Source organism: Zosterops lateralis (genome assembly GCF_965231275.1).
Source record: "Zosterops lateralis genome assembly, chromosome: 2".
NCBI classification, from domain to species: Eukaryota; Metazoa; Chordata; class Aves; order Passeriformes; family Zosteropidae; genus Zosterops; species Zosterops lateralis.
The window spans coordinates 35,135,068-35,142,080 of record NC_139763.1 but is presented as its reverse complement, the minus strand read 5'-3'; positions in this window follow the sequence as shown (position 1 = coordinate 35,142,080).

Below are 7,013 nucleotides of genomic sequence, written 5' to 3'. Positions count from 1 at the left end.
TGCAAAGAACCAAACTGTCCCCAGGCCATTATATCCCATTTCGCTACATTGGACTAAGATAATGGTAGGCCGGATAGAAAGCTCTCACAATGTGTCCAGCAATACCTGTTGAGTATTGAGACAGAATCATTTTTAGGGACCTCAGACTTTGGATGAATATTTCATGGGACTACTTAAAAAGTTTTGGTGGGTAGATGTGAGGACTTTCCTCTATACTAGAAATTCATTTACGTGAAACATGAGAAAGAAGACAAAGAAACAAAATCTTACTAAATGAAACACATGCATTAAAAAATCATTATTAAACCCATAGTCATAAAATACAAATATTGAAATCCAGTATAGACTTAAAAAATACATAAGATTACTATGTAATCCACTCTTCATGACAGTGCATGAAAAAATATGTGTAAAAAACAGTTCTGGTGTTGAATTTTTATAATAGTTTTAATCTTCTGAAAAAGTTGCATTTTGATACCATGGGCTGAAACAAAGGAAAACAGTTCAGGTTACAGTTTGTTGAAATTTCTTAGTTCAAAATATAAACCAGAGGTAAGATGGAATGCACAAAGTTTTAACTTTCCTTTCCAGTCTTATGTTTATAAACTTTTACATACATGGGTTTCTCTTGAGAACAGATGAAAGAAGTTGTAAACACCAGAAAACTGACGTGAATCAACATACTTCTACATCACCCAATAGTATGTAAAATAGAAGTCTGGGTTTTTTGAAACCTCATGACACTGAGACTATGTCATTAAAAATTTCAGTTGTTGCTGGTCTATTACACTAAATTATACTTTCTAGAAATATAGAACTAATTGAAATATATGACATCGATAAAAACAACAACAATCATAGCTGTTCATAAAGTGAGACACAGATTTTTGCAAGTTATTCTTGCATCTTTTTATGAAGGCAGCACTTCTAGGTAAACATAAATGCCTGAACTTCTCCAGCCAAAACCCAGTCTGGAAAAACTGCCAAAAGACAAACCCAAACACTATATACTGTATATACACACTTACCAGAGTGGCATTTTACAAGTGTTCAGAAAGTTTACCTGAAATCAGATCTTTCTGATTTGAAACATTTCTGTCTTTGTGAAAACCAGAACAATGCAAAGCACTTTAGAAAAAGAATTAAAAAAAAGTAGATTTCATAATTTTTCTACAAGAAAAGTAAAAAAAATAGCAGTTATTAATAAAAAGAATTTCTGTCATATTCTCATTTTTACAGGAGGATTTTAAAAGGAAGTTTACTAAAAATGCTTTAAGTCTATGCAGGAATATGTAGTGACAAAAAGTTTGTCAGGAGAGGGAAATTCGCAGACCTGGAAAAAATCACAGAGAAGTTTTTACACACTGAAACCTTTTTCAAACTTGAAGTGGACACCGGAATACTGAGGCTTCACAGAGGCTGCAAACAATTGGTGTGAGTTTAACGAAAGTAGGTTCATCAGAATGCTGTAGTAAACAGACAGGAGGAAATGATAAGGTCTTAAATCTGGCCACACAGAGAGGGAACTGATGTTAAATATGAACTTGAATGAATAAAATTGACTTTTGGAGAAACTCAAAACATATGATTAGCATTTTCTGAACCAGTTGTAAGACAGGGTGACTTCTTTGCATACAAATGAAATTAGAATTTACATTGATCAGACTCACCATGTTTTCCTTGGAGGACAGGGAAAGGGAGACAAGGAGGAGGGGATGATAGAGAGTTTTAGGATTTTGTTTTGGTTTGCTTTGTTTTGTTCAAAAGAGAGAACTAGATTTTTTCCACATCTTTGCAAGCCCACCAGCATTAAAAGTATAATTATGCAACATGAATCTCTGGTGCTGAAATGCTGGAGTTTATGGTATCAACACCAGGGGCCAAAAGAAAGACAGCATAGATGATAGACTTCAGGTTTCTGCTGAGCTTTCCATGGGGGCTAAAGGGTTGATCCCAAATCCATACACCTTGTTAGATATTCCAGAGACTTGATTTTTGCCAACATATTCTTTTGGTTTTACAAAAACAAAAAAATATCAACTTCCAGTAGCTGAAATAATTCAGCTATAACCTGGACTTCCAGGCAATTCCCCAAATACTTGGTTTATCCTCATGGCTGGCACACATAGTCTTACACATGCAAACAGCTCAGTTGAAAGGAACGATATATCTTCGTGGGGAAAAAACAAATTTGTGATATTGGGTCTGGAAGAGATATTTTGCCAGTTCTTTGGCCTTCATTTGAGGGTTCTTTAAAGAATACTAAATTATTGATTTTATCATTTGGAATAGATATAAATGTTTATAAAATATCTTATTTGTAATTTGAAAAGAATGTGAAACACTAATTTAAAAAATCTAGAAATAGATTGTAAAGTATAAAATAAGTTTTTTCTAAATTTTCTCTTTATATTGATATCTTTGTATTATAGTAATCAACACCTAATTTGAATTGAGACTACACAAAAAACTAAAAAACCAAAAACAAACAAGCAAACAAAAAAACCCAAACCAAACCGAACAAGAAACCAACAAAAAAACAAAATCAAGAAAACCACACAACCAGAAGCAATTAAATACAAGCTTTTGCTTTTCAACTTGACAAATGCATATTGTGGCTTCATTTGCAACAAATGCTCTAAGAGAATTGAGTTTTTAGATAAGCGTGACATTTTGAGACTTGGAAATCACCAGTGAATCTGCCTGGATCAGCCAATGGCCAAAGCACTCAGAAAGACTTTGGATGATCGAGGAGTTATCACCACTCTGTGGGTGATATTGTGAGGTTGTCTGACAGCACACCTCAAACCAGGCAATTTAAGGCAATTTAAGGATGTCGATCATCCAAAGGTAAAATGCATCACGCATTGCTCTGGCTAAAAATTTGGTTGTAGTGTGTTGGCTCTTCACTCCCTCCTCTGATGGGCAGTATGTGGGACTGTTTAATCTCCCAGTGATGCAACCACAGTTCAGTAGAAAATTAAAAGTTCTTCACAGATAACTCTGCTTCCACAATATTTGCATGAAAATTTCAGGAGTGCCAAGGTAATCAAAATGACCATTCATACATTTAGCTAGGCATTGTGTCTAGTTTTACTGAGCTTATTTATTTTCTAAGTCACTTTGGGGCATAGGCTGGTATAAATGCAAAAAATTCATACAATGAAACTAAAATTTTATGTCTAGGAAAAATGCCAAGATTCATAACCATTCCCCCAGCTAAATTCTACTTTGCCTGATTTTCTGAATTAAGTGGTGATAATTTTGTGCCTAATATGCATTCCTAGTTAACATGCTTGTCTCTGTAAATTCTGTAATTGCTTATTTAAACAAGGCAACAGGCATATTACACATAATTGGCATGCACAATTACCTCATTTGCATCAGCAGTCACTGTAATTTCATGTCAAACCGATTATGCATGAAATCATGAGTATATTTTGGAAGACATTTGAAACTCAAATGCAAAACAGAAGCACAACGTAAGTTTCTAAATCAATAATCTTTTTCCTTCACCTTTAAAAATGGTGGGTTTTTTTTTTTTTCTATGGTGCTATTCTACATTGTTGTGCATTTACTTCTGTTTGTCTATTTATTTTTGCTTTCATTAGCTCACAGTCCTGTATTCAGGTCTGTAGAAGGTTGTTAATTATTCCCATGAATAATTCCTGCAGTCCTACTGTGTCAGCTAAATGGTGCTTGTGTACTTCCCTGTGTGTTCAACGAGGCCTAATGTTTTCAATAAGCAAAGGCTGCAGTGTTTTCATCCAGGCATGGCTACCTTCTGCAGAGGAAAGTTTTCTCTAAATAAAGTTGATATTTTTGGGGACTATGTGTTTGACCCTCCCAACTACAGACATTTTTATTTCTATCTCTTTAAATAAAAACCATTTAAATCTTATTGCCGTTATAATTTAATTTTTTTGTTTAATGAAATCAGAACTCTGGAGAAATTAACGTTTAACTTTTGAAAGCTTTCCAGGTGGTGATTTAAATGCTTTAAAATTTATTACATGTAAGTTTGAATAATTTCTTATGTATTAATTTTGTTTGCTAATTGAACATATAACATAAAATTTTAAAAAGAGACTGAAACCCTTATTGAGGGAACGAGTTAAAGGAAGCTGCATTTCATTTTATTCTGAAATAAAATACAGGACAGAAACAGAGCACTAGAGTAATTTAACAAGGTGAAATACAGATAACTGTGGCTTTGCTGGTGTTGCTAAAATGGGAGAGCTGGATCTGATTCTGCTTTTTCAATGCCTGAGCCTGGCTGTATCACACTTTTCAGCTCAGCCCTGCATGAAATCATATGCTAATTTAAAAAATTTATCTGGTTTTTAACTTTTCACTCACCACTCAGGCATTCAAAGCAATCTTATTTCCCTGTATTCCCCAGAGCATCCACACTTGACATGCATGAAGTTGCTACTCATTAGTCCAACATCTTAAGTAGTGACAGCAGAGTATTAATTTAAGTAGATTCTGTGTTCTCTTGAGAAGTTTGTGGAGGATTTTATCCCCACACAGTTCATCCCCATTTTCACACTCAAAAATGTGTGTTCACATGACTGTGTCCTCCCGAGGAAGAGGCTGAGTTTGAAGCCTGAGTGCAGAGCTGGAGCTGTCGCCCTCGCAGAGCTGCTCCTTCCTGAACCCACCCTGGCTGTGGTCTCAAGGACCACTGGACAGAGAGGCTGTGTCAGTGAACAGCACTGCCCCCCTGAGACCTCCCCTGGCACAGTCAGTAAGTTAGAATTCTTGTCAGCTAGTGCTTCACATCTGTGCACACCCAAGAAGAGAATTACCAGTTTTGGGTGCAATCTGTGATGCTTACAGTATAAAATCCATCATCTGAAGGCACTTAAACATAGATGGTGACTCCACCTGCTATGAGAGTTCTTTCACTTGTTGTGTGTGCATAATTTACAAATGTAAACCGACACATTTGGTTGTGTTCAGCACTCCCACATCACGAGTGGGAGTGAGCCAGGAAGGCAGATGAACTGCCATATTAGACTTTCAGGACAGCAGAGGGTATTAATGATGCAATATTCTGAGAGCATGCTGAAATCACTTTTGAAATCTGATTTCCTTGGATCCAGAAAAATGAACTATAAGCATCTGATTCATCCCAGGGTAAAATAATAAAGTATATGAGTATGTTCATATGTCTACATAGCAATAATCTGTCATAGAATACAGTTACACATGTATTTATGCATCTATTTATGTAGAAGCTATACATAGAGATGTGTGTGGGAGTGCACACACAGACAGACAGACTCACATAATCAAGAACATAAAAACACTTGGAAAGGACTCAGTCTCAGAACTGAGTACAGGAAAGAGCTCAGTAAGATCTAAGGATAACCAGCCCCTGAGCTGAAAGACAGAAACAGGGCACAGAATAAAGCCCCCATAATGCAGCAGGAAATGGTCAGTAGGAATACAGCCCAAAGCCAGGTGACACAGTTGGCTTGTTTTCCCTCTTCTATTACCTGCAAGACACAAATAACTTTATTATGTGTGTTTGCAAATGAAAAACTGGCTTGCTCTTAATACAATGTGGAAAGACAGGTGTGGAGTTCAGGATGCCTTAAAAGATCCTATTTTTAACATGTAGGGTTCAATTTCTTGGGTACATTATAAAAAGTGGTCATTTCATGTCTCTTTTTGAGTATTAGAAAACCTGGTAATTTTTCAGTAATTCTCATTTATTAAAGCCCCACTGAGACCCATCAGAGTCCAAACCTGCTTGCATTTATTTTACCAGATGCTGGAGGCATTCCCAGCTACTGCTCGTCATTGGAAGACGTGATTTCCGTTGATCCCCCCAGCAATGACAGCTCTCACACTAGCCTGCTGCTGTAGAAGGAGCTCTGCTCCTTCCTGGACAGCCTCAAGCAATGCTTCATAGAGCTGGACACTTGCTAGGGTGCCTCGACTGCTTGTTTTAAGAATCACAGCAGACTTTCATGAAAAGTGCTTGCTGTTAGTCAGATCTAAACCACCCTTCATAAAACACAGGGTAAGTTAAAGTGGAAATATGCCTGTTCTGGAGGGCACATTCAAAACTGTTGATGCTAAAATGAGTGGGTGAAAAAGTGAAGAAAATAAAAAGTACAATCTTCCTAGAGCAAGAACAAAACTTGAAGGCCTTGTTTCTCTTCAGATGACATGCTGTAGGTGTCTCCTTGGTCTGTGAGGTCAGGGATCTCTGCTCCCTGCTTGCTGCTCAGTGCAGATAACAATCTTCAGAGCAAACCTATTCTAGATAAATTGAACAGTTAATCTGTAGCTCTTCTTAGGGTCCTCCAAAGTTTTAGTACCATTAAATCTTCCCATGCCTTATACAATGGCAAAATCCATTAGTCTTCAACACCCTGGAAAATTAAAGATTGTTGCCACCTGTAGCAAATGCTTCTTGGGCAGTGCCTTGTGGTATTTGCACAAAAGGATCTGTTTGTATTTCCTTGATTCAATCAGGGGTACAAATCCACCACCGTGACTGAGGTGTATTTTTTCCCTGAGAGCAAAACAAGCATAAGAAAATTCTGTTCCCTGCATATTTCCCCTTCACAGTTCCTTGCTCTCATATTCTGATTCCTGCACTGCCCTGTGACTGATCTAAAATATTTGCTGATTTTAATCTAGATTAACTCAGTACCCGATTTAAAGGTCAAGGGAACACTGTTTAAAATATCTTTGATTTTGTCATATTTTGTGCAAGAATTAAACTCAAGAGCACTAAAATATATTTAAAAAGTGATTGCAGTCTGGAATATTTTTAGGACAGCGCCAACAACAGTGGTGGAATGTGGAAGTTTTCAGGTGTAGAAAGTTCATGAGAGATTTAATCTCTTATGGAAATGAGAATTCAGTACATCACAGGTTCACAGGGCTCAGTTCCAACTACCAGCTATGCAGATCTTCCTGTGATTGAATTTAGGTGTTAGAGGTGAAAAGTGATGATTCTCAGTCAAAGTCCGTGTGGGATAGGAATTGTA